Here is a 27,566-nt window from a genome sequence, read left to right on the forward strand (position 1 = left end):
ATTTGAGCAAATGATCGATTCACTTCAGAGAGAAAAAAAAATTAGTGGAGTGAAAGAATTTGTTTTAAAAGAAAACATCACAGCACAACTGTAAGTTAAACTTTGGTATTCCTTTCTAAGGGAACCACAGAGTGGACACAATGCGAGGTGAAGGAAGCTAGTGACAGAAGACCGATGTCCCATGATCCCATTCAGATGAACCATCCAGAACAGGCGAATCCATAGGGAAGGAAAGGAGACGAGCGGTTGCAGGGGCTGGGGGAAAGGACAAGGGGAGTGATTGCTAAGGATGCAGGGTTTCCTTCAGGGTGATGAAAATGTTCTAAACTTCGGTTGTTGTGATAGGAGCCAAGGTTGCCAAATGCCCCTGTAAATCCTCCCAATTATCCTGAGCATCGTAAAAATCATCTCACCAGCCACCAGAGGGGAAACTGAGGCCCCGGGTCCAGGGGAGACCTACAAGACCCCTGTGGCCAGCAGGTGGCAGCACTGGGACAGCCAGGAGCCTCCACTTCCAGGCTGCCCCACTCGCTATTGAGTCGGGGGTCCTGACTCTGACCCCGAGCCAGTCCTCACCCCACAGAGGGAGGAAACCCAGAGTCAGGAGACCAGGCCTCTTGCCCCAGCCCTGCCAGTGAATCAGGAAACCCCACAAACCAGCTGAGGAGGTGGAGGGAGCATTGGGCTCAGGGAACCATGCCTGGGAGGAGCCAGGGACAGGAGGATCCCAGGGGCAGGAGGATCTGGGGACAGCAGGATTCTGGGGCAGGAGGATCCCAGGGGCAGGAGGATCCAAGGGAAGCAGGATTCCGGGGCAGGAGGATCCCGGGGGCAGGAGGATCCCAGGGGTAGGAGGATCCAGGGGCAGGAGGATCCTGAGGGTAGGAGGATTCAGGGGCAGGAGGATTCCGGGGGTAGGAGGATCCGAGGGCAGCAGGATTCCAGGGCAGGAAGATCCTGAGGGCAGGAGGATCCCGGGGGCAGGAGGATCCAGGGGCAAGAGGATCCGAGGGCAGCAGGATTCCAGGGCAGGAGGATCCCGGGGGTAGGAGGATCCAGGGGCAAGAGGATCCCAGGGAAGGAGGATCCCGGGGAAGGAGCAGGCAGGTTCTTCTTCTCCCCTCCCTGTAGCACCAGGGGATACAGCTGTAGCCACTAAACTCCCCGGGTGCTCTGGGATGGTCTCTTCCTACCTGAGCCTCAGTTTCCCCAGGAGTAAAGCAAGGTGCTCTGCTTTGGCTCCCAGAAGTCTCCCCACCTCGAACCCACCCTGAGGTTGGAGCCACGAGGCTCTTCAGTGTGACTGTAGACTTGGCATTTGGTGAGCCCAGGCGCAGGTGCCAGGGACAGCGGCAAGGCAGCGAGCGTGCCCACCCGACCACGCTGACATCAGTGATGGGAAGGACACCTGCCAGCCCCACGGCCTGTGGCTGTACCTGCAATTGCACCCCCCCATCTGCCCCCCTTGATGTCACCATCCAACTGCTGACTGCGCCCAACCTCGGACCTAGGGAAGGATGGTGGGGGACCCGGCTCGACCCGTGGGCGTGTCCCCAGGTGCCCTCGGACCCTCCAGCCTGGCGGCGAGCTCGGCTGCCAAGGCAGGGTGGGGCCAGCCCACCTGCCGCTGTAGTTTTGACTTCAGGGACATGAGCTAGCCGTGCAGCCCAGACAGTGGGGTGTTCAGCAGCTTCAAGAGAAGTCTCAGCCTCTCTGGGGAGGACGAGGACTCGTCACCAGGAAGGACAGGGACCGCGGCCTGGGTGACTCAAGCGGCAGCTGCTCCCCGGTTACGTAAAGCGGCGCGTTAGCCCAGAGGAGATGAAATTTACATTTTGAATTAACTCGGTTCATCAGCTTGCTTCCTCTCGACCTAGGGAAATTAAACTCGAAGTTGGAGAGAGCTGTGGGCTGGAGAGGTAGGGGCTCAGCCAAGCATGCCAGATTGGCTTTTTCTTTTTCTTTTTTTCAACAGGCTGCAGGCAAAAGGTGAAGAGAGGACACTGCCGCAAAGTCAGCCTCGGAGAGCCAGGGAGATGGGAAGTTGAGATACCTTTCTCTCTTTTTTTCTTTGGGCAGAAGCACAATAAATCTGTGTGGTAGAATTAAGTTCTGATCTGTCCGATTTCCTCCATCTCTTCCTTCCCTAACAATGGTTATTTATTGAGCACTTACTATGTGCCTGGCAATTAGCTAGACTCTTGCGAGATAAGACCGATGCAGCTTTGTCTTTCCCCCACCCCAACTCCTGTACTTCTCCCAGCCGGTGTCCCTAGTGGGGAGAGAATCTTTCTTGGAAGAAGTAAAGAGGCAGAGATTTTATTAACAAAGGCAGAGATTTATTAACAAAGAGGCACTGAATGATGCTAGAAAGTTCTGTTTGTCTTTCAGAAGTGCCACTCGGAGATCAAAGTTCCTAAAGCCTCCTTTGGCAAAGAGGCACAGTACAAAATGCCAACCCTCCCAGGGTATGTGCGAAGGGCGCCCCCTGGAGTTGTGCAGTGCACACCCTCTCCCAGCTGCCCAGGCAGGAACCTGCAAAACTGCTCCAAGTTGTCAGAATAAACCTTACTGGCTGGCAAGAGGACTCCTTGGGAAAAGGGGAGGTGTTTGCACTCTCCTTGGGCCTCTGGGTTTACCTAGGGTCACCTCCTAGTGAGATTTTATCCTTGGGAAGGGGCAGGACTGGGATGTCCGTCCAACTTTGTGCAGAGCAGACCCGTGGAGTCACCTGAACCTCCCAGCAACTCCCTGGGGAGGATCTTCTCTCTCCTGGGTCTCCTGACTTCAGGGGTGAATTGGCTCTTGGGAGCCGGGTTATAACTCAAGTTGTCTCAACACTCTTGATAAGACCTCACGTCCTTCACGTCCCCAACTGAGATGGACCCAGAGGTTAAACCACCTTGTCCTGTGGGTGTTGGCTGCAGCAAAAGGGCAGGTGCCCTGGGGTCTGTCTAACCTGCGGGCTTAGGTCACTGCACAAACAGGGGGGCAACCACTGCAGCACTCCAGCCTGTTTCCGGTGGCTGAGCCAGAGACAATGTGCCTGGGTTTTCACTGATGAGGGAAATGCTGTGCCGCTCCCCAGTGGGCAGTGCACCCCAAGAATGGCAGCTCTCCAAGAGCCAACCGTCACTCTCCAGTGAATTGTTACTGAACGCCCTCTGAGCCTGGTACTTAGAGTTGCCCCAAGCACTGAGATGAGCTGACCAGGACGGTCCTTCCTAATGGATTGGTCTCACAGGAGGCCCTGTCCTTTTCCCAAAGTCACAGAAGAACTTCGGGCCTCAAGTTTTTGGGAGCAATATTTCCCATGGGCAGGAATTTACGGGTTCATTTTCTGCCCCATTAGGAACTGCCTGGTGATCGGCCTCAGAGGAAGGGGAGGAGAAGTCAGGGAAGGCTTCTCAGAGGAAGTGGCAATTGAGCAGTGTCCATGAAATCAGGTTGAGTTTGGAAAGGTCAAGATCAAAAAAAGGGCAATGACAGGCATTCCAGGAGGATCAAGGGGTGTGAGAGAGGAACCGGGTGGTGCAGGGCTGGAGTGTGTTTGAGGATGGTGGCGATGGCTATGTTTATGGCTGGAGGTTGGGTGGATGGATGGATGGATGGATGGTTGGATGGTTGGATGGATGGTTGGTTGGACAGATGGATGGATGGATGGATGGATGGATGGATGGATGGTTGGATGGATGGATGGATGGTTGGATGGTTGGATGGTTAGATGGATGGATGGTTGGATGGTTGGACGGATGGACGGATGGACGGATGGATGGATGGATGGATGGACGGATGGATGGTTGGATGGATGGATGGATGGATGGATGGTTGGATAGATAGGCACATGGAATGGTGAAGGCCTGGCTGGCTGGCAGGACAGTGGTGTCAGAGTCAAGGATGTGATGTAGGAAGAGGAGCGAGGAAGAGGTGGGTGAGCCTCCCACCCTGGCAGAGATGAAAAGCTCTGGGATTTATTTTGTTGGCACGAGGAGGCAAGGAAGCTTGTTGAAGATGGGAGGTATCCAGGGAGAGAAGCCTCAACCTGGAGGAGACTATGAAATTGTGTGGCCTCTGCTTTGGGGGTGTAGGATGGCGGTGCCTCCTCAACCTGGGGGGATGGGGCCAGGGCCGCCGGTGGGACACGCCCAGCCCACTGGGCCGTCTCAGCAGCCCTGCCTCTGAGGCTCCCGGACAGAACTCCAGCCAACTGGGAACCCGAGCAACCCAAAATTCCAGAAAACAGGCCAAAGCACTAGGAGTTTGAACATTCGGAATTCAGGAAAATTTCTCTCCACGGTCATTTCATAACGACCATTTCCATCCCTCCCTACCCACTGAGAAAAAGTGGAGGAGGAAAGAACAATCTCCCAGTGTCTTGCCTCTGGCAGGGGAGAAATCTAGGTCTTTTGTGGTTTCAGAACAAGTGCCTGCCTGCTGTTATGCTAAAGATTTCAGCATCTGAAAAGTTCCAAGCTAATTTTCAGGAGGGAAATTAAATGAGAAGTGGCTTTTAAAGCACGGAGAATCTTGTGTTTAAAAACTTGGTTACCAAGGAAACTCTTTCTCCAGTACTTCCTTACCACCAAGTTATAAATTAAGCCCCCTAACTGAAGGGTAATTAAAGTAATCGGTGGCAATGCTGCAGAGAGTAAACGTGGCAGGGCAGCTTGGAGAAGGCGCCCTGACTCTCTAGGACACGCTCGCCCCCGAACCCTGGGAAATGAGGCCCATTACCGCACTTGTGGCTCAAATGCACTTTCGGAGGAGACACAAACCAGCAAATAGCAGTGTGCTGTGTTCTGTGAAAGGCCAAGCAAGCCGCTTCTGAAAGGAAATCTTAAATGTCACGTTGCCGCCCTGTTGGTTTTGAATAGGTGACAAGCCCCGAGAGTCAGTTAATGAGCAGACTGGGAAGGCTGCGGTGATCTGCCCCCCGCCGCCACGCTCCTGTGTGTGGAACTGGGCAGAAGCTGAAGTGATTGTTATCTCCCATCTTTTGGATGGAGGCCTTTAGCATATAGTTTGTGGTTCCAGCCATCCAGCCACCCATCTGTCTATCCATCTCTCCATCTGTTCACTCATCTAATTGTCCACGCAAGCATCCACACACCCATCATCTCTCCAAATCTCCATCCTCCTAACCACACACACACACACACACACACACACACACGCACACACACAGTTGGATGGATGAGCACATGGATGGATGGGTGAGTGGGTGGGTGGATGGATGGATAAGTGGGTGGATGGCAGATGGGTGGTGAGTGGGCAGGTAGATGGATGGATGGGTAGGTGGATGGGTGGATGGGTGGATGAGTAGAAGGATGGATGGATGGGTGGATGGACAGGTGGGTGAGTGGGTGGGTGGAAGGATGGTTGGATGGGTGGGTGAATGAGCAGATGGGTCGATGAGTAGGTGGATGGATGATGGATGGATGAATGGATGGATGGATGGATGGGTGGATGGGTGGGTGGATGGATGGATAAATGGATGGATGGATGGATGGATAGGTGGGTACGGGGTGGATGGATGGATGGATGGATGGATGGATAGGTAGATGGACGATAGTGGATGAATGCATGTCCACTATCCACATATCCATCTACTTCCGTTTATCCATCCACCCATACACCCATCCAACTATCCATCCATCCATCTAGTCAGCAAATCTTTATTGGGCACCTGTAATTATGATAATAGTAGCTCCCACTTACTGAATGTTTAGCCAAGTGCTTTCCAGATAGTATCTTAATTCTTGCCCTCAAGGCTGCCACTTGGGTGATAAGATAACCCCACTCTGCAGATGAGACAATAGAAATGGGTTCTTACAGCTAGAAAGGATAGGGATTTGAACCCCTGTCTCTTCCCTGGGTGCACATTCCCAGAAAGAGATGGGGCCGGGGGTGTCAGCATCACCAGCTGGTCAGCGCGTGGAGCCCAGAGAGCAGGCTTGGAAGGAGGGAGGGGACAGGGGCTGTGGGTGAAGCACCAGGAAAGAGACCTAAATCCAAGGCTGTGGGCCCAGGGGATCTGGGGGACAGTTGGGTGGCCATGGCTCCAGCTCCCTGCTCTAGCTTCCCTCTCCCCACAGCCTGCACGTGTCTAGCCTCCTGCCTTCCACCCAGGGTACAAACTACCAGCATGACCGGAGCCTGTGCCAGGGTGAAAAGTCCATGGGGTCAGAAACCCTGTCAGGTGGCAGAGGCTGAGCCCCTGGGAGGTGCTGTTCCCAGAAGCCGGGAACTTCTCCCCACTGAGCTTTGGCTCCTTCTTTAGGAAACGACCAGTAAACAAACTAGTACACCCAGTTTGGGGTCTCTGCCATCCTCACTCTGCCTTCCCCATCCCAGGACTGTGCTGGTGGTTGCTGGTCTCCTGACCCCAGATCCTCCACTTACAGGGAGTCGGGGTCAATACCAGAGAAGGGGGTGGGGGGGTCATGGACCACACCGCATGGCCAGATGCTGCAGGCTCCAGTTAATCCTGCCCAAACCCTGTGGGGTTTGTGGAGGAGGAGACTGAGGTTCAGAGAGATGAGCTGACTTCCCCTGGCCATACAGTTGGTGTGCAGAGAGACGAGCCTTGTCTTGAACCCTGACACCGACAGACGTGCTTCCTGCAGTGAGCAGGGCTGGGGTGGCTGCACTGGGCTGCTGCAGGGGCTTGTGCACTCGGACAGTCCTGAGCTGTGTGACCCAGGGCAAGTCACTGAGCCTCTCTGTGCTTCCATTCCCCCTGGTGGGGTTGGCAGTGTGTAGAGAAGGGGAACACGGCCCGAGCTCAGAGGGGGGTCCCTGTCTCCTCTGTGTACTGGAGCATCACACGGAGGTCCTCAGATAGGAGTTCTGTCGTGGGCCACATGACTGCAGCGGCTGCCATCAGGGGAGCCCAAGGACCAAGCCGGGAGGCAGCTCCAGCTCCCCGAAACAGCCCTCGGTCTGCACCCAGTCATGTAGAGGCAGGAAGGGCACCCTGCAGCCTGGCTGCGCCTTGGCCGAGGTGGTTGTGGCAAATTGCAGTCCCGGGAGGCCGACCACATGGCAGAGAGCGGGTGAGAGCAGGGACTGGGGAGGGGGCCTGGGCCTCCGTCACTACCCTCCTTAAGGCAGACCCTGGGAGCAGGTACCGAGCTTCGAGTGACCTGCAGGGACTAGTGAGCATTTGCTGAGTGAACTCCTGAGAGGCAGCGCAGGGCCCAGCATCTGGCAGACATTTGCTGATGACCGTCGGAGCTGACCCTACAGGTGGCCCCGCTGAAACAGAGGGCTGGCTGCCCTTCCCGGTCCCCACCCTGCCCTCGGAGGCCATGACAACCCCCATGTCCTGCTTATGGGGTGCAAGGACTGAGGCACTTGCCCGGGACACACAGGGGGTCAGGCGCAGAGCTGGGATTTGACCCCAGGCAGGTCCTGCTTGCAACCCCTGCCCTCTACCTCCCTGACCATCTGCTGGCCTGGATGGAGGGGGCCTGGGAGCCCCCTCGCCTTTCCAGAGGCCACCAATGTCTCACTGGTTGGGTGTTGTTTGGCTCAACCCCTTGCTGGTTCATCGAGCATTGCCTCTGCAGCAGGCACGGGGTGGGGTGCACGGGGCAGTGAGGGACACCCCCGGGCCTTGCAGAGAGATATTGCTGCCCTGAGTCCCTGCCCCGGAGTCTGCCCTGAAAACACCTCGAAGATGGTAAAACCTGTCACATCTGCTTCTTCCAGGATAAAAACAACAACATCTGTGACCTGCGTGCGGCCTCTCCAGGGACCCCTCTGAGGATGGGAAAACTGAGGGGCGTTTGCTGAGAGCACCCCCATCCCTTCCAGGCCCTCCAAACAATCCCAACAGCAAGCATCCCTGCCTCCACCCCAGCACCCCCCACCCAGGTGCTCCCCCCTCCAGTTCTACAGATGGGGAAACTGAGGCTCAGCGCGGGGAGGGGGCCGCCCTGGGGGCTCCCAGCCTCTCTTCCCGACTGCAGGCAGCCGCGGAGGGTCACCCCAGGCCACGGCGGCAGACGGCAGCGGCGCTCTGCTCCCAGTCGGGCCCCCCTTCCGTCACGACGCGCCGAGGGCGGGCGGCTGCGGGGCCCGCCGGGGCCTCTTTAATTCATGAGTTACTGGCAGAGGCAGAATCTCGGGGGAAGATTGATGACCGGCGCAGGTATCGGTGGACCGACTCATAAAGCTGCCGGCGGCCCGTAAATCAGATGAATATTCAGGAGCCGCCGGAGCCGGCTCAGTGCTAATGAGATGGATGTGGCCGCCCACGCGGGGGCTGTGGCCTCAGGAGCCCCCGGCCCGGATCTGCTCTGAACTTCTGCTCCTGCCTGCGAAACCTGGGCCGATGGAAAAGGAGCCGGGAGGGGATGTGGGACCCCAAATCCAACCGGGGTCCCCGTTGTAAAGATGCTGTTTGCAGAGGCACAGTTTACATGCAGTAAAGCAGGCAGGTCTTCAGTGTCCAGTGTGAGGTTTGACAAACGTGTACTCCTGTGCGTAACCACCACCCAGCTCAAGCTCTGGACATTCCATCATTCCTTTCCCCAGTGATCCCCCAGCCCCAGCCCCTGTGCTTCTTGCCATCACTAGAGATGAGGGTTGCCTTATCCATGATGGACCTGGGATTCCATGACAGACGTAGAAACATCCACTGTGCTCTTCTGTATCTGGCTTCTTCTGTTCAATGTGAGGGCTGTTTGCTTTGTCCGTGTGGCTGCGCACGTCTGTAACTCCCGCTCAGGCCCCGCTGGGCAGTGCCCACGGTACCACGGTGGTATCAGGGCTGTTTCCAGTTGGTCTGTTTTGACATTCCCGGAGTGGTCTTGTGGGGCACTTTCTCTTGGGAAGTGGAACCCACGGCTTCCACTGCTGGGTCAGAGGGTGGGTGTCTGGGTAACTGAAAGGAATTGCCCAACAGATTCCCACTTTGCACCCCACCAGCAGGGGATGAGAGTTCCGGGGGAGCCCACATCCTCACCAACACTTAGGGAGGGCTGCCATTTTCATTATATTCATTCTGTGGGGACCCCCTTTTCCTAATTCACAAAGTCTCCACTGGCCCTGGAGGAAGGCAGCTGCGATATCCACTATGCCCGGCTGGGACTCAGATATGACCTCTTAAAAGCCTTCTTTGGCTGCCCCAGCTCCTGTCTGTGCCTCTCTGCCTTCATCCCAGGCCACTGACCCACCTGCTAACTGCATTGCAGCCTGCTGGCCTGGGGTCGGGCCACCCCAGGGCCTTTGCACAGGCTGTGCCTGCTGCCTGGGTCATTTGTTGCTAGCTCTTTGCATGGCTGGCTCCTTCTCATCTCCAGGACTCAGCTCAGGTGTCACTTCCTCCCAGGGCCTTCCTGGGCCATCCATCTAGGGTGCCCCCCGCCGATGTAAGCTCCCACTTCTCACTGTGGAGTGGAGAGAACTGGGGGCCCCTGACAGGCTTTGCAGTTGGGGCTCGAAGGCTGGAAGGAGGTCAGGGAAAGAAGGATGAGCTCCGTGCAATGCCAGCAACTCTGCTCCAAGGGGCTCAGAGCAGGCCCGGCTGCCACCAAGGTCTTCTCTGCAGCAGCAGGAAGACCTTGGGCTGGAGGCCCTTGTCCCGAATTTGCTCCGTGAGCCTGGTTGGGGCCCTTGCTCCCTCTGGGCCTGGGTCTCTAGGTAAGGGAGGCATTGAATTGCTGACGGCTGCCCTTCTTTTCCACTCCCAGGGAGAAGCCCTGGCTGAGCCTGATTCTGGATGGTGGTAAAGATGCAAGGGACCCTCACTTGGAGAGATCTGTGCTTCCTCGCCCCTCGCCTCTGCCCCCTCTGTAGCTGCTTGCTCGGACGAGACCCTGAGGGTGCAGAGGCTGCAGGGCTCTGTGGGTCCCTGTGAGGGTACCATCCCGAACCTCAGTCCACAGAGGAGGAAAATGGGGCTCAGCAAGGTCACCGTGCTCTGCCAAGGTCACACCGTGGCTGAGGGGCAGGGAAGGGGCCTGCAGTGCAGTGCGAAATGCCTCCCTCTCGGGACCCGCTCCCTTCCAGGAGGGCAGAAGGAAAGTGCTTGCCTTTTTCCTCTTCTGGAGAACATTTCCCCACTTCCCAAATCTTTTAAGATGAATTTCTCTCATGAATCTGGACTTGATTGCTTGGTTGGCATCAGCCAGTGCCACAGGCAAATATTCCCTGAGAAATTAATATACGTGGGCCCTCGCCCACCCTGCTGGGTTTCCACGAATTGGGGTGCCCTCTCCATCCCGGGTCAAGGCCAGCCCAGCCTCCAGGACCCCAGTGGTCACTGTCCCTCCAGGGTGGGCCAACCCAAAGCCGATCTTGCCCTTAGGAACTGTGTGCATTTGCACCTCATTGCATCCCAGCCTGGGCTGTCCCTGGGGGCTCTGACTGTCCCGGGAGCCAAGAGCAGAGCCTGCAGGAAGGGAATTGTCCCCGGGTCCTGGCCCAATATGTCCTGTCTGATTCCCCCCCCACTCTACCATCAAGCCGTCAACTCAACTCAGATGAACTCCTCTACTGGGGAAAAAGTTTCATCCTAGACTTCTCAAGTCCTGGAGCGAGGCTTAGCAACAAAGGCCCGTCTCCTGGGCCGGCTTGTGCGTCATGGAAAGCTTGGAAGCTGCTGATTGGACCGTCTTTGCTGCAGCGAGTCGGGTCCCTGAACGCTTGAAAAACAACATAATGTATTCCTGTCTGCAGCTCTGAGCAAAAGCTCATTTCGTGTCTTGTGTTTCCATTTCCTGAGGATTAATAAGTGTGGAAGGGGACTCAGGCTTCGTGCCGAATATTTATTTAGTCAATATACACATCAATTTAGCAAATTAGAGATTGCAAGCCATTTCTAAGCAATGCTGCAAAAATAATAGCTGTACTTTAAACTTGTAATGGATTCTGGTGGGGGACAGGGGGTGGCGACTACGTGCTTGACACTCCATAAGCAGGAAGTTCACTTCTCCTTAAACTTCACTGAATGTCGCACTCCTTGGGGTGCTGGAGGAGAAAGCAGATGTCTATGCAGAGATAACTTCCGGGGGTCCAGGCTGAGGGGGCTGGTGAGGGGTGGGATTCTGAAACACATTTAGAGAAAGGGGAGGGGTGGGCTTTGGGTGAAGCAGCCCCAGACTCCCACTCCGACAGGTGACCCTGTCCACTGGGGACCCCCAGCCTCGGAACTGCTGACATCTGGGACTGGACGATTCTCGGGGGTGGGGGGTGTCCTGTACCTTGTGGGATGTTCAGCAGCATCCCTGGCCTCCCTGGCACAGCCCCAGTAGGGACAGTCAAAAATGTCTGTAGACATTGTCAAATGTCCCTTGGAGAACGAAGTCACCCCCTGTTCAGGTTTTGTCTCTCGGGGGCTCAGTTTTCTCATGGAGACCCAAATTCTGTGAGCAAGACTTCCACCCCGCCACCCAATGAGAGAGTGGCTACTGTTCAGGCTTTACAGGTGAGAAAGCTGCAGCTCAGAGAGGTACAGTGACTTGCCCAGGGACACACAGCTGACTCGTGGCCGAGCTGGGGTGTGCAAGCTCTTTCCTGATTCTTGGACTGGTCAGTGGCCCCTTTTTGTCCCTCCAGCTGCCATCCAAACGTCACCTCCTCAAAAAGGCCCTCGCAGATTCCCCTGGCAAGGGCAGGTTTCCAGCTTCTTTCCCACCACTGCTCTTTCCCATGAAGCTATCACTTTCTCCAGAGGGCTTGGTGTTGACTTGGTGTCTGTGTTTCTCTCCGACTGGGGTGTGAGCCCCATCATGGCTTACTCCGTCTTGTTGCTTGCCGTTTCCCCAGTGCCTGGCTCGTGGTGGGTGGCTCCAAGATGAATAAAATAGCTCGTGGGAAAGGTGAGCGAGGCAGAGCTGCCAGCTGCCCCCACACCATCCATTCTCCCCATACTCCTTAGTAATGAGACCCCCAATTTTTACCTGGGAGTATGGATGTGGGATGGGGTGTTGGTCAAGAAGATATGAGTAGAAATCTTATGTGTAGCTTTCCAGGAAGTGCCTTAATACAGAGAGGGAGAGGGCAAGCCCATCCTTGCCCCTTTCTCCTTCCTGATGGTTGGGATGGGGACATGATGGCTGGAATATAAGCAGCCACCTTGGTCTATGAGGTAGAAGCACTGTGTTGAGAATGGAGGGGCAACAAAGTAGAAGGGACCTGGTCTTCAGTGATCTCTGGATGGTGCCTTTCTCTCTCTGAGCTTAGTAGATGAGGGTGAAATAATTTTCTGTTTTATTTAAGCTAGCGTAGCTCTGGGTCTCTGTTCTATGCACAAAACTGAATCCTAACGAATGTTCTAGTCTTTTGGGAGGGCCCAGGAGAGGGGAGGGAGTAGATATTGTCAATTCTGTCCAGGCTGTTCTCAGGCTGAGAGGTTCCATGGTGCCCTTCAGTTAGAAGGGGCTCCCAACCACACTGCCGGGCTTGGTCCTCCCAAGTCCCTGAGGTTAGAGGGCCATTGATGGTCCCCATGAGAAGTTTAGCACCGAGGCTCACAGAGAGAACACAGGGAGAAAGGAATGGAGTTGGGATTCAAGCTCTCTAACCCAGCTCACAAACAGGTTTTCCTTGGAAGGCACTGCTGTCTCTCTGATTCCCAGTCAATTCATTCATTCACTCATTCACTCATTCATTCATTCATTGAATGCCCACTGTATGCTTGCTAGAGGCTGGGGATAGGGTGGTAAATGCTATGGTTCCTGGAGTCCTGGGATTGGACAGTGAGCAGGAAACAGACAAGAAGATGCAGATTATAGAGTGAGAAATGCTGGGCAGGAAATGCCTGGGGTGACGGGTCGAGAGCCGCTGGTTGGGGAGAGGCAGGAGTGCACCCTCTGAGAGGTGCAACCTCCAACCAATGACTGACACAGCTGGTAGTTGAACACTCCAGCTCCCTCAGCCCTGAGAAGACTTCATGGTGCATGTTCTACATGGGTGTCCAGGGGTCCCCTGTGGGAGCTAGCCCCAGATGCCCACAGAGTTAACTTTGTCAAGGCCCCTGTGTTGGCTTCCTTCCCTTCCCCTTCCCGGTCTCATATCCCCTTCCCCTACCAGGGCTTTGTGGGGTCACTCGCACCTGTGTCTCAGTGTGTGCTTCTCAGGGAACCCAAACCAAGGCACATGAATTAGCTCATTTAATCCTTACAACTACCCTTGAAAGAAGCTGCCATTGTTGCTCCCATTTTACAGATAAGGAAAGAAAACCGAGGCACAGAGAAGTTAAGTCATTTGCTCAAGGACACACAGTAAGTGGCAGAGGCAGGACTTGATCTCAGAAGGTCTGGCTTCTGGGTCTGTGCTTTTCATACCCTGCTCTGTGGCATAGTTTACATTTGATTCTGATTTTGGCTTGGAGTTGGCACAGGGCTTAGTGTAGAGCTGTGGTCCTCCAGGGGCTTCCCTGCCCAGTGGGATCAGTGGCTCCTGGAACTGGCTGCAAGGTCAGAACCACTAGGGGTGGGCCCAGCATCCCCTCCAGGAGGCTCTGACGCTCACTCGAGTTGGCGAATTCTTGCTGTCACAGGTTCCCTCTGGTTGCTGCATACAGGATGGACTGGAGCTGGCAGAGTGGGCCTCCACCCCAGGGAGGAGGGGTTTTGGGGGAGACAGGCTGACATTGTGGGCCCAGGTTATGGTGGTGGGGTGGAAAGATGGGGTCACATTTGGAGGTCGAGCCAATAGCCGGAGATGGACAGGAGTTTGGAAGTGAGGGAAAGAGGAAACAAAGGCGACCCCTGGATTTTTGTCCTCAGCAAGTGAGTAGAAGGAGGTGCCATGAGCAGAGCGGAGAAGGAGGGCTGGAGCTATCAGGCAGGGTGGGAGTGGGGACCCTGTTCAGACATCAGGCTGGGAGGCATCCAAGGCAGCTGTCGCCCCACCACCTCTGGCTGGTGTCCCCTCTCCCGGCCTCGCACCTTCCCAAAGCAAGGCTGGCTCTGGGACACGGCTGCCACCTCTGACGTCAGAGCCAAATGGAGCAGACGTAGGGAGGCAGGCAGAGGTGGGAGCCAGAGGGGCCGGGGGAGAGGGCAAAGAGGCCTGCTCTGACGTGGGATGGGGGTGAGGGTGCAGAGCTCACTCCAAAGTCCTGCCCCGTGGCCTGTGAAGGGAGCTGGAAACAGCACACATGAGCTGCTCTGCCAGGGACCCAGCAGGGAGGGCCAGGCCAGGGTGGCCCGTGTCACCCCCCTGCTGCAGAAGGATTCTGGCCCCAACCTCCCAACTCCAAGATGCCCAGTGCTCAGGGAAAAGAAATCACTCCGGCACATAGCAATAGCTGTGGCTTGCATTGCATTTCAAAGCTTTAAAGCAATGGTTGTCCATCAAGCATGGACCCAGCCTGGCAGGACTCGGGAGGCACAAGAGGCTCATCACAAACGTCTGAGAACTGAATCATCCTGACATCAGCAACTGATTTAAAAAGTGGGTGATCATTTTTAAAAAGCATTAAAAAAAATTCCATTGTTTGTGTGCAGAATTCAGACTCCCAGGAAAACAATCTTCATGACATCACAGGGATGTCCATACAAGGAAAGGGGGCTATTTAGGGCCTGCAGACATTTGGAATGTAAGTGCAGTGTCATGAAGAATGGAAAAGCTTTGGGAGAGGGCTTGAAGGGAGAAGAGCCATATGCACAAAGGAAAGGGGTGGGAATGACCAGCCACTGGCGGGAAAGGTGGCCCCGAGATCACCTTGGTGCACGGGGATGGGTTGGGGAAGCTGTTCAGGTCCAAAAGGTAACACAAGAGCATGTTTCCTTGGCAGGTAGAGAATGGAAGTGGCTGCTTATCCCTGGAATGGGCCTTGATTGCATTGAGTCAGGTCCAACACACGTCTAATCGCGCACTTAGTCTGCCAGGGCTGCTATGACAAATGCCGCACAGCAGGCTGACTTGAAGAACTGGAATTGATTATCTCACAGTTTTGGAGGCTGGAGGGCCAACATCAGGGTCTCCAGGTGATGCCCCCCGCCCAGAGTCTGCAGCGCATTGGTGCTGGCCCCCCCACAATCCTCGGGTTTCCTTGGCTCACATTGCTGCCCTTGTCACATGGCGGCCACCACCTTGGTCCCCTGCTGTGGCTTTCTCTGACTTCTGGCTACTCCTGACTGCAGCATCTGGATTTCCTCTGCTTACAAGGATGCGGTCGTGTGGCTGAAGGCCTCCCCGATTCAATGTCCCCCATCTAAATAGGATCTTCAGAGATCCTGTTCACAAGGGTGTCCACGCCTTAGCGAATAACACCATCTTCAAAGACCTGGGCACGTCTTTGTGGGGGGCCGTGGGCAGGTACAGTTCTGGATGGCACTGAACCCGACAGACACGACCCTGTCTGCTGGAGCACACCCTCTGGTGGGGACAGCTTACCAACTCTCATCTGTGGTCCCAGGGGTCCAGAGAGGGGAGGGGACTTGCCAGCGCCACACAGGGCTGGCTCGGCACTCCCAGCCTGCCCTTGAGCAGGGAGTTCTCAGGAGCAGCTGAGGGCTTTCCTCCTGCTCTGCGATGGTGAATCTTAGGCAGAGCGGAGTGAACTGTCCACCCCGTGGGTTCTTCTAGAAGGAAGAGAGAGATGTGTTCTCAATGCTGATGGAGTTTTGGTTACAAGGAAACTGTTCTTCTCCCAACTTTCTCCATCCAGAAAGGAGCTGCACCCCAGAGAGACAGAGGATGGGGGCATCCCGGGCAGGCCCCCCTGGGTGCCTCTGAGCATCAAGGGACTGATGCACTGGGTTTCAGTGGGGAGAAGGCACCTGTCAAGTCTCAGCCTCCCTTCCTGGCCTGAGCAATTCCGCTCTGGCCCTGACTCGCTCAGCCGAGCTTAACCCTTTGGGGGTCACGGCTGCACCTCTTTAGAAGGAGCCTTAGGGGGCACCTGCTATTGCCCGAGCATACCTTTTGGAAAGAGGTCTCCTCCCCAGCCCAGGTAGCTTATCCTGGGACTCCTTCCAACCATGAGCACATTCCCCCGGAGAGGAAGGCTGATAAATGTGAATTTCTCCATCTCTTGACTCTGACACGGGTGTTTCAGCAACTGACAACCAGGGTCAAGGGAAGCAACCAGACTCCCTCCTTAACTGGCCTCTAATTTAATCCCAAGCCTTCAGCGTTTTCTCACCTGGGTGTCCCTTCTTCATGCTACGTGCTTGACCACACACACGAAACCACAGACTCATACAATTTAGGATGGGAAGGGACTTTCATAAAGTAACCAGTGTGTGCTGGGTCATATGAGCCAGGCACTTGCTAATGTTTGGCCTGGACTACAAACTCATTTAACCCCCATTGTCAAATCACTGCCTTGGTGAGCTGTCAAGTCCACCCTCCCACCGGGGCAGGCCAACCTCAGGACCACGGACAAGAGGGCACTTGTTCTTGCTTGATTCCTCCCAAGGATGGGGAGCTCCCTCCGTACCTCCCATCCAAATGGAGTATTTCTGTCTGACAGGGCCAACAGCCAACAAGTCCCTTTCCAAGTCCTCAAGGGCTTTGGTACTCCCAGAAAGTCCTCTCAGTCACCTCAGTGATAAAACCAGACTCCTTAGCTCCTGGTGTGGGCAACCCAGCCCTCGTTTGTCTAAGTCAGCACCTGAAATAGACCTGGTCTTTTAAGGAGGCATTTGGGATTTAAGTTCTAGCACCCCTGATGTCACCTAATGTTAGGCAGGAAGGGAGAAGAAGGACAAGAAGGAAAGGAGATACCCACCCTAGTGACTCCGACTTGCTCTGTGGACCCCACTGGGTCCTGGAGAGGCCTCAGAGGTTGGGAGGACCGTGTTTCCAGCCAAGCATAGCGCCTGCAGGCGTTGGGGTGGTCGTAAAGCTTCCTGAGTGTGCAGCATATTCCAAGCCTCTTCCAGGTAGTAGCCCGTGGGTTTTCCCAGCAGACCTGCAAGCCCAGGCCAGCCCCGACACCCAGGCCTTCCCCTAACTATGGGATGTGGTGACAGGTGCAGGCTGCATCAGCCCCGGTTATGGATGGGTAAACTGAGACCGTGGTAGTATGTGACAGAGTGGGGTTCATGCTTGGCCTCCCGAGCCCTGGTCCAATGTTCTTTGTGGGTTTGAACCCTGGATATTAACCTGGACCCTGGGAGAGTGTCTAGGGAAATCGCATCAGGAACGAGGACGATAAAAATGAGGGGTTGTGCATGATGAGCACGCTGTCCCCATTGTACCGCTGGGCTCTGAGGTTCAGGGAGGTTGAGAGCCAGCCTGAGGTGCACAGAGGGGTAGGACTTGCAGCCAGGTCTCCAAACACCAGAGCATGGGTGCCCAACAACCACACAGAACCACCCTACTGCTTCCTGCCCCCCAGGCAAAAAGGGCAGGCCCCCAAAGTCTTCACCCTTTTAGGTGACACCCCATGACATGCCCAGGGGAGCGCATGGCAGCGTCACCAGGAGGGGCAGGGCTGGCATCGGTGGCTGGGGAGCGGAGTGGGGAGGCACACAAGCTCTGCGGCCCCCTGCCTGGCTCAGGTCCTGCCATGCCACTGTCCAGCCGTTCAGCCTGGCCAGCCAGTCGCCCCCCTGAGCCTCGGCTCCCTGGTTCGATTATTGTGCCCATTTTGCAGAGAGAACCATGGAGGGGCTGGAAGTGAGCCCAGGGTGAATGGAGCGGGATAAAGCCGCATGCAAAGCTCTCAGACGAGCACGCGGTAGGCTCTCCGCGCCTGTCCTCCCTCTCAGCACACTCTCACAGGGGGCTGAGCTCTGCCCAGGGCCTGGCTCCCACGACAAGAGCTGCTGCCCAGAGGAGGTGCTGGGCAGCAGTCCAAGGTGGGGGAGAGCTGCCCTGTGACCCCGGCCTGCGGGAAGCCCACTCCACAAATGCCTGCAGCTTCAAAAACACCCAAGAAAACCAGCCAGGACAGTGACACGAAGCACGCATGAGAAAAACCCCAGCATGCTCCCGGCCCATGCTCCCATCCCTTGGATGCCATCCAGCTTTGGGGGGGTCTAACTGCCCTGGCAGGTGGGAGAACATTCACCCCAGTGTCCCCTTTGCCACTCACCTCCCTGCTCGGAGAGGAATTTGCAGGCCCTTGGTTTTCTTTACCGAAATCCTGAGCATTTGGAGCAAGCTGGGACCCCGAGCCAGTGTATCTGGGAGCTTGGAAAGTTCCAGCAACAGACCCGGCCAGAGCTGGCTCCGTTAATCACTTCCCGGTGACTTGGCCTCTGCCAAGTGAGTCTTCTGGGCCACAGGAGGGCCCTGGCCCCAGCATGACATCCGCCCATGAACCTTCCCACAGGGGCGTTTTGGGGACCTGACCAAGGAAGGAGAGGGGCAGGGTCTTGGGAAGGGGTGAGCCCCAGGGACGCTGGAGAGCTTTCTGCTCTGGGGTGGGTTACACAGCCTTTCTCACTCTCCGTCCAGAGCCCCGACGGGGTGGGATGAGACCAGACGAGAAACGGGGCGGGGGAGGCCGGAGCTTGTTGCCTAGAGACTGTCCCCAACAACCTGAGCAGAGGGCCGGTCCCAGGGGCCTGGACCCCACTGTCCGCTCCCCGGGCATCTCCTGGCTCGAGCTGGTGCAGGACAATGAGGACGCGACCACGGGCGAGAAAGTAAACCGACAGTTACAGGATGGTGGGATGAGCGGTGAGATGTCACATTTATCGAGCCTCTACCAGGTGTTACACACCCGCCAAGGTCCTGACATGGGCTTGGCTGACATTCGCTCCACCTGGGGGACAGGGACTTTACTGTCCCCACTGCACGGGGCAGGCGTGGGGGAGCAAGGGTCACCCCAGGAGCAGCAGAGCAGGGTTTGATCCCCTGGCGGCTGGCTCCAGGCCTACCTGAACCCCCTTGGCTACCTCTGAGCAGCTGTGGGGGCCGGGGGATGAGAGCGGCCAGGACCCCCGTCCCATGGCCAGTTTCCCACAGTGTGGAGTGTGGGGTGGCTGGGAGACTCTCGGGGACGCACAGATCCTGGGGGACGCCTGGGAACGAGACCCCGACAGCTTGAGTCGGGGGACCTCATGGGGAGGAAATGCGAGGGGCCTGGGCTCCCTCTTCCCTGTGCTCCCCTCCCTCCTCTTCTCTCACAGGGACCCCCGGCCTCTGCCGCCCCAGGCCCCCATCGGCCCGGCCCCAGCGGCCACCAAAAGCCCAGACCTGACTGTCACCAACCAGCTGCCGGGTCCCAATCCCACATTCACTTGAATCTGGACATGGCAGAAGATGGCCCCTCCGAGGGGCAGCCCTCAGGCACCCCGCCATCCACGAGGGGTCTGCGAAGGCCACTGGGAAAACAGAAAGAGGATCCCAAGGTCAGGGATCAGCCGTAGGCTGGGGGGCAGGGGCTGGGCCCTGTGGCCTTGGAACCAGCTGGGGCGGCTGGGTCTGGGGAACAGAGCTCCAGGCAGGAGCCGGGGGACAAAGTAGGGGTGGGGGGCTGGGTTGCGCTGGCCCCAGCGCCAAGTTCAGGAGGTTGGCCCTGATCCTGGGCAGTGGGGAGCCACTGGAGTTTGGGGGTGAGGGAGTGACAGGACTGGGGTTGCATTTCCCGAGGCCCCCTGGATGCTGGTGGAGAATGGATGGAGGGGCCGAGAGGGATGGCCAAGGGGCCCCTGGCTGCTGCAGCCTCGGCTGGACTGTGGGGAGGCTTTGGAAATGGGGAGCAGGGATGGGTGTGAGGATTTTAACAGGTGAGTTTTGACAGGACCCTCTCCCGAGGACTCTCTGGAGGACAGAAGTGTCTGCCTGTGGCCCTGGGCAGACGCCGATGAGCAGGGCCTGGGGACACCTTGCCTGCTTCTGGGGCACTGAGGGTGGCCAGTGGGGGACAGAGCAGGCAGGCTCGGTGGGTGCAGGCGGTGGGTGGAGGGGCACAGGGCTGGGACAAGGCTCGGGGGCGAGGGCAGAGGGGTCTGGCCTGGGCACCAGGAGCCTTGTATGCCAGCAGAGGAGGGGGCAGGATGGGGGTGACCAGTGGGGGTGGGGCCAGGAGGGGGCTTGGGCATTGCTTCCCCCACCCCATCCCCCCACCCCGGGCAGAAATCCTCCCAGCCCCTCGCAGTTCCCTCAGATGCCTGCTGCCTGAAGCCGGAATCAGCTGGAAAAATCAATGCTTAACTTGGTGACTCCAAGTGGGACATGGGTCACTGCATCAGCACTTGGACCCACACGTACCCCAGCCCGAGCGAGGTCACTGCCCGAAGTCCCCCCGCTGGCCCACGGGGCTTGGGTCCCAGCCAGAGTTCAGAGCCCACGCTCCTGCCTCCAGCCGCAGGGCACTCGGCAGCCGAGGCCCTTGGACCCCTGCGAGGAGGGACAAAGATGAGGGGCCCCAGCTGCTGTTCTGGGAACATGCAGTTTAGGGGAACAAACTGGGACGCCAACCAAGTCCCACTGTCCTTCCACCAAGGTGGGGGGTGTGAGGACCCCCCTGTTACAGGTGCCGACACCGTGGCTGGGGAGGTGCCGCAGCGTCTACACCTGGGCCTGCCCCTCTTCCTGTCAGCAGAGGGGAGGTGGCAGCCCCGAAGCGGGGAAGGGGGGCCTCTGTCAGGACCTTGCTCTGCTCCAGGCTGGCCTCTGCTTGTCCAAGGACAACGCAGCCAGAAAAATCCCTCTGTGCCCAGCTGCCCATGCACGCTGATCCCCACACAAGGTGGACAGACAGGGAACTGGGCACAGACAGGGCACACACTTGCCCATGGCCACACAGCCTTGGAGGGTGCGGTGTTGGTTCAGCCTGGCCTGTCTGGCTCTAAGGGGGCAGCTCTGGGCCAGGCTCCGGCCCTCGAGACAAGGTGACCAGGAGGCTTCACGTCCCCCCCAGCCCAGGTTCTGGCAACAGGCTGAGATCAGAAGAGCTGTCTCTCTTCCCTTAGTCTCACCCTGCCCCTGCCTGTGGTCTGAGATGTGAGCCACCAAGTCCCTCCTGGGGAGGGGCTGCTGAATGCAAATTCCCAGGCCACCCTCAGTCCCTGGCACAGGGCTTGGGGCAAGAGCCCTGGACCGGCGTTTTTCTCAATTCATTAGCAACACTGAGTCTGGGGATCCATGTGCCTTCCCACCTGCCACCCGCCCCCAGGATGGCGCTGCCCAGCGGTGTGCAAGGACACTTGAGAAGACAGCCAGTGCCTTGACCTGACCATAAAGGACCTTTAAAGGGGGGGTCAGAGTTGACAGGACGGAGAGAGAAAGTTCTCTGGGAAAAGACTAGGAAGGCTTCGTGGTGGAGGTGGAGGCTGGGTGGGGCCTTAGCAGTGAGACATCAGCGGGCAGAGTTGAGGATGGGCATCCAGGAGGAGGAAAGCCCCAGTGAAGGATGGGGGCTGGGCAGGGGTGCTTCTGGGCTGGAGGGGTGGGGTCTGGGGGCAAATCGGGAGGGCGTGAGGAAATAAAGACAGCTGGCAAGACCCCAGCTCGAAAGCCTTGAATGACAGGCTAATTGTCTGGGGCACCAGGCCCCACTTGGCATTTGAGCTACCTGGGGAAGTTCACTCATTTGTCCGTGCATTGATTCAGGAAATACATACTGAATCCCTCCTTGCGGGCCAGACCCTATTCTCAGCCCTGAGACGATGGAGAAGCCGACAGATGAGGTCCTGTCCTGGTGGAGCGCAGTGTAGTTCGGGGAGAGAGCTAGTAATTAAGGGAACAAGGAAATGGAGTAACTGCAGATTCCTCTGGGTGCCAGGTAGGAAACAGAACAGGGGGTGTGACCGGGAGTGCTGGGGAGACAAGGACGGTCTCACTGAGGAGGGGACATGGGAAAAAACCCCACAGATGAGCCGGAAGAGACGGAGAAGGGAAAGCAGCAGAGGCAGCACAGGTGCAAGGGCCAGGGCAGGAGCCCTCGAGTAAATTCCAGGCTGGCAGGGCTGGGCTTAGGGAACAACCCAGAAAGAGGTCAGGGGGTGAAACCAGGGGGCCGGGGGTCAGATCAGCCCTCCCATGTCAGGCTCGGTTGATTCTGAGGCAAACCACACAGGGTTTTAAGCAGGGGAGGTTCTCATGAGAGTTACCTGGAATGCAGAGGCCCGGGCACCTCCCAGGCCTGCTGGGTTGAAGTCCTCAAGGGCAGAGCCTGGGACTCTGCCTGCACAGAACCATGGGCGTTTGGGAATTTGCTGGGCAGTAAGATGCCACGGTGTAGGAGGGGATGGCGAGAGGGAGAGAGAGAGAGAAAATCAGAGACAGAAAGAGGCCCAGAGACAGGCAGCGAGAGACAAGAGCTGCCCAGGCTGCAGGTACAGACCCAGGTGACAGGGTGGGGGACATTGACAGGGCAGAAGTCCCCTGGAGAACGAGGGGCTCAGGGATGGCTGGGAAGGGGTCCAGGCCTGATGGATCCCAGCACTTCCCGCAGGGTCTGGACTCCAAGGCTCCAGGGCTACCGAGTGGTCACCCACGCTGTCTGCAGAGGAATCTCCTAACTTGGGGATCTGGGGTCCACGAAGAGGGGGGTGGGGGATAGGAAGGGTCACAGAATCAGAAGCCCCAACCCTGGAAGGGATCTTGGGAGCCAGGCCCCACCCCAGGGCTCCTGGGCTGACCCTGGCCCCTCTGCGCAGTGAAGTCCAAGCCCGGGCTCTCCGGGCAAAGAAAGATCGGGGTCGCCACCTGGTGTCCACAGCCGCCACTGCAGCCGCCGCCGCCGCCTCTGTCCAGGTGGGGTACACCGGGTCCCGGGGGGGTCGCCCTTGTGTTCGTAGATGTTTGCAGTTCAGTGATTAACACGTGCCTTGCAGATAAAATAGAAAACTCAGATAAAGCCAGAAGAAAACCAGTCGCCTGGAATTCCACACCCTTTCTTAAAGTTTGCTGTGCTTTCCTTCTAGACTCTCTCCTCACACATCCAGATACTTTTAAATTTAAGAAGTGACTCCTCCTCCAGGTAGAGTTTTGTCCCCTGCTGGGTTGGTTTCCCACGTGCCCCTGGGTGGTGACTCTTTCGCGACATAACTGGGGCCCCGCCCAGGCACTTTGGGTGCGTCTGGAGGGTGGGGTGGGGTGGGGGTGGGGGGCTGACTGAGCACCTTTAGGTTAGATTAACATGAGTAAGGTGAGCTTTCCAGAGTTTTCTGGTTATGTTGTTTCTTTCCTTGAAGAAAATTGAAACCTCAAAGCTCGGCACCGTGACGGGAATGGGGTTCGGGCAAACCCTTACTTGGAGGCAAATGCAGTCACCCTGGGATGAGCCCACCCTGACTCGTCTGTGGTGTCAGGGAGGCGGGGATCCCCGAGGGAATGTGGTGACGGCCCCACGACCGCCTCAGGCTCCCTTCAGAGGCCCCGGGTCCCCACTGCCCGTGAGGGGCTGGGCACATGGGTCTGGGAGCTAGTCACACTGGACTTGATCTTGGACAGTGAGTTTGCCTCTCTGAGCCTCAGTTTCCTCATCTGCAAAATGGACAGAAGCCGAGTTTGTACATTCCATAGGGTTGTTGTGAAGGATGAGCAGACAATTGCTGTAAAGTCTTCTTTCAGGGCCCAGCATATGGTCTGCCCTTGTTACTACTCAAGGATCCATCCCTGGGGGGCAATGAACACTCCTGGGACCCCCAGACCTGGGCTCAAATCTAGACTCACTGACTGTGGGGCTGTGGGAAACTCTGCACCTCACGGCCTATTCTCATCACTTGCAGAGGGGGTTGTGATAGCCCCTAGCAGGGGTTGGAGAGGATGGAGTTACAGGATGTTGTAAAATTACCCTAGAGTAGACCAAATTTGCTGTCTTTGTGACTGGGACTGTGCCACAAACAGGGAACATGACGATGACAACAGCCATCCCTGCTGACACCCACTGTGTGCTCACTGTGTGCTCACTGAGTGCCAGGGGCCAGTCCAGTGCTTTCCACTGACGATATCATCCTTTTGCAGATGGGGAAACCAAGGCCCAGGAGAGTAATCATGCTTTCAAAGGCACACCTCTGGAAGGGGGCTGAACCCTGAAGGGCCCAGGCCTGGCTGCCCCTCAGGGGTATGGTTGGGGTGGGGGTGTTCTCTCTTGGGTCGGTGACCCACAACCACAGGCTGAGCTGGAGGAGGTACTGCCCGGCGTGGCCATGGGTGAGAGGTGGGAGGGTTGCCCTAGCTGGAGGCACCCAGCTCACCTCCTTCCCAGGCACTGGGCTGTGGAGGGGGGGGCAGGCTGTCCCTCGGGACACATCACAGCTGGGAGGGTGTAGCCGCTGCCCGCCAGGCTGGGCGCAGGGCTAATCGCGAGGCCGTGTGGCTTCTGACTCCGCACTGCCAGAGCCAGTTATCAGATCAGAGCTGGGGCCTGGACCAGGGGGCAGAGGAGCTGGGAAGGGACTGGGGAGGGGCGAGATGGGGAGGGAGGGGCAGCCTCTGGGTCTGGAGAGCTCAGGATGGGGGTGTGGCGGGGGGAATAGTTAGATTCCCATGCACCAGACGCCCACTTGTTCCATCTCATTTTACCCAGTGTGGAAACTGAGGCACAGGGAGGCCGGGTATCTGTGCAGGTCCCACAGCTGGAAAGGGCCGGGCTGGGTTTTGAATGGGAGTGGGGGGGGGAGTTGTTCTCTTAAGCCCCACTCTGTTGTAGTCATGGGGGACGTCCACTTGCATGGTCTAGTGAACATGGGGGCCTGAGGGCTGACTGTGTGCTTGGTTGTTGCCCTCTGGGGCTCCAACTCTTCTTTTGCAGGGGCAACCCCATCTTACACTCCCCAGATTGGGGGCACGTCCCAAGTGTGATGCTGGGCCTTCCACATACAAAGGTTTCCTTCCACACCCACTGGGTTGTCCTCAGCCACTTTGTCCCCGGGTTGAATCCTAGTGGGCTAGACACTGGCTGTGTGGCTTAACCTCTCTGTGCCTCCGTTTCTCTCACCACGTACAATGGGATGATAATCCCTTTCTGCACAGAGCTGATGGCGGGATTGAGTTAGCACATGTAGGAGTTCAAGGAACGTCAGCTGGTGTGCGGGCTCAGCCAGGATGCTGAAGGTGAGGGCACAGGTAAAGTTCTTGGGACCCCTGCAGGAGCCAGGCTGGGGGCTTTCAGGGTGGGCCCCAGGCTGAGGGGGGTTTTCCCACTGAGGGAGAGAAAGCGGCCCTTGCAGCGCACTGGGTTTGCCCCCCCACCCCCACCCCCCGACACTGGGGCACTGGGATTAGGGGACAATGCAGGAGCCTAGCTTGGAGTCCGCAGTTAGGTTTAGGGGTTGTGCACCTGCCCCTAGAACCATTGGGAAAATGGTGTGTGTCTGGCTGCTTTAGGGGAGGGGAGGTTTCATCAGAACCCACACTTTCATCCCCCTAAACCCCTGCCCCCGTGCCCAGGCTTGTGACCCTGCAGTTTGCAGCCGGCAGGTGGCCAGGCTGTCTAGCGCCACCAGAGGGCGCTCGGCTCAAGGCTGTGAAAGTGCCGGGCGCCGGCGGCTGCTCCAGGAGGGTGAGGCCGGCCAGCACCTGCTGGGACCCGGGGCTCCTCCCCCCACCGGCTGCCTCCTGCCAAGAGGATGGGTGCTGGGCAGGGAGCGTAGCCCGGCCTCCCGTTCCCCTGCCCAGGGTGGGCTGCTGGGGCCACAGCTGCGGCTGCCGCCCATCGGCGTCTTCTGTGTGCCCAGTGGGAGCTGACCACCCATCCTGGCCCAGCTGCCCCTTGGGGTCACCAGTCTGAGAACACTCCTGCCCAGCCTGGAGTGGACCTGGGCATCAGCATTTGTTAAATGCTCCCAGTGTGGAGAGCCACGGTGAACAGCCTCCTTCAGTCCTCACAATGAGCTCCACGGGAAGGTGCAGGTGCTTTTTCTCTCCCATTTTACAGAGGAGGAAACTGAGTCTCAGAGACTAATGGCATCGATGGAGGGCTGCGCCTCTTCATGATATGATAACAGCAGCGTCACCCACAGCAGACTTTCCCACCCTCGGTGCTGATGACATTTAAGCTGGGCCATTCTTTGTTGAGAAGAGGGTGCTGTCCCGTTGTGCAGTATGGGGAGCTGAATCGCAGCTCCCCAGAGATGTGCACATTGTAATCCCGGAAGCTCCGAGTGTGTGTCCCCTCACACGGCCAGAGGGACTCTGCAGCGGGGGAGAGGGTGCTGGGTGATCCGGGGCCTGCGGCAGTCACTGGGGGGAGGAGGGTCGGAGAGAGCAAGGACTGGCATCTGCTCCGCTGCCGGCTCTGGGGAAAGGAAGGAGCCTGAGAAACAAGGGATTAAAAGGGCAAGGAACTGGAGTCTCCCCTCAGAGCCTCTAGAAGGAACCAGCCCCCCAGTGCCTGGGCTTTAACCCAGAGGGACCTGCTCTGGACTTCTGACCTCCAGAAATGTAAAATAACGAGCTTGTGTGGCTCTAAGCCTCTATGTTGGTGGTGATTTGTTTGTTGCAACAGGAAACTTGTGCAAACTGTCTCCCTGGCCTTACACACTAGATGCCAGACGCACCCCCTCCCCTGCGGCAACCAAGAATGCCTCCAGACATTGCCGCGTGTCCCCTGGTGGGGAACCACTGAGCTAATTACTCCTTACTGGGTTTTTCCCACGGGCAGGTGCCGGCAGCTGCAGCGCAGTCTCGGCTCACCCTCTCACAGCCCGAGCGGTGGGTGCGTTTTTGTCCCCCCGGCCCCCTTCTGCAGATGAGAAGGCTAAGAGCCGTTTAGTGGGCTGCTTGGGGGCGGGGGTATGTGTGGCATTGCACAAATGGGGGGCATGTCCAGAATTCCAGACCCACGTCTGGGGCACTTCCCACACCTCCCACCAGCAGGTGGTACTGGGTCTGCTGCCCCCAGGCCCGGCGCACCCCCAGCCCCAGCCGGGCCTTTCCCGCCTCTGCAGCCCAGGCGAGGGGCGGTCACCCCCCCATCCCCTGTTGGACACCCCTGCTCTCTGGGCTTTGCCTGCCTTTTCCTGGCTGGGCCCCTTCTGCCTCTTGCTGCAGGAAAATCTGTGGGGTTTGACCAAAGCAGCCAAAGGCCAAAGGCTCCTGGGGGTGGGGGTACACATGAGGGGAGCTGACTTCAAAAAGTGGGGCCAGGTCGGTAGGTTAAATCCCAAAGACCTTCTTCAGCCATCTGTTTAAGAGCTTTGCTGAGAAGCCAGATGGCCTGGGCTCAAATTCTGTCTCTGTCCCTTGGGCCATCGCCTAACCTCCCCGTGCCTTAGTTTACCCTCTGGTCAGTGGGCTCCCTGAGCCTCCTCCAGGGCGGCTGAACTGTGCAGCATCCCCCAGCTTATTTCTCAGAACCTCCTGCAGGAGGAGGATTTCCAAGAGTACAAAACCTTATCACCCGAGCAGGGCAGCTGCCGTGGGCTGGTGGTTCCTGGTTTCTTCCATCACCGCGAGGGCCTGGTGGATGTGCGCACCCTGGGCAATGGGTTTGTCACCAAGGCTGGACAAATCCAGTTCCGAATCTGGAAACCCGGTGCTGGGCATGAGCCAGGCTGTGTGGCTTGGGCAAGTCATTACGCTCCCTGCACCCCAGTTTCTCATCTGCTAAATGGGAGAGTTTGAGGACACTAAAAAAATGTCCAGAGCATGGTAAGTCATCATGAGTCTGATCTCCTTATTCCCGTGGGCATGGCCTCCTCCTCCAGCTTTAGGGGTGGTGGCTACAACTTTAGGGGATTGACTACAGCTAATGA

General features: G+C 57.5%; 2 long non-coding RNA genes across 6 annotated transcripts; one reads left to right on the plus strand and one right to left on the minus strand.

The window, feature by feature from the left end:
- Positions 1-10,775: 10,775 nt before the first annotated feature.
- Positions 10,776-19,321, minus strand: LOC119515610. 5 transcript variants are annotated; one of them, XR_005213101.1, is made up of 5 exons: positions 19,114-19,321; positions 16,694-18,679; positions 16,403-16,576; positions 15,355-15,542; positions 10,776-11,054 (listed from the first exon to the last, which is right to left on the minus strand). It is a non-coding gene; the product is annotated as an uncharacterized LOC119515610 (long non-coding RNA). The 5 variants fall into 5 exon arrangements; XR_005213100.1 differs by lacking the exon at positions 10,776-11,054 and having other exon boundaries at positions 13,051-15,542; positions 16,694-16,784; positions 18,005-18,679; XR_005213102.1 differs by lacking the exons at positions 10,776-11,054; positions 16,403-16,576 and having other exon boundaries at positions 13,051-15,542; positions 16,694-16,784; positions 18,005-18,679.
- Positions 19,322-22,534: 3,213 nt separating this feature from the next.
- LOC119516212 lies at positions 22,535-26,128 on the plus strand. Its single transcript, XR_005213225.1, has 3 exons — positions 22,535-22,846; positions 24,844-24,924; positions 25,748-26,128. It is a non-coding gene; the product is annotated as an uncharacterized LOC119516212 (long non-coding RNA).
- Positions 26,129-27,566: the final 1,438 nt, after the last annotated feature.

Source organism: Choloepus didactylus, chromosome 19 (assembly GCF_015220235.1).
Source record: "Choloepus didactylus isolate mChoDid1 chromosome 19, mChoDid1.pri, whole genome shotgun sequence".
NCBI classification, from domain to species: Eukaryota; Metazoa; Chordata; class Mammalia; order Pilosa; family Megalonychidae; genus Choloepus; species Choloepus didactylus.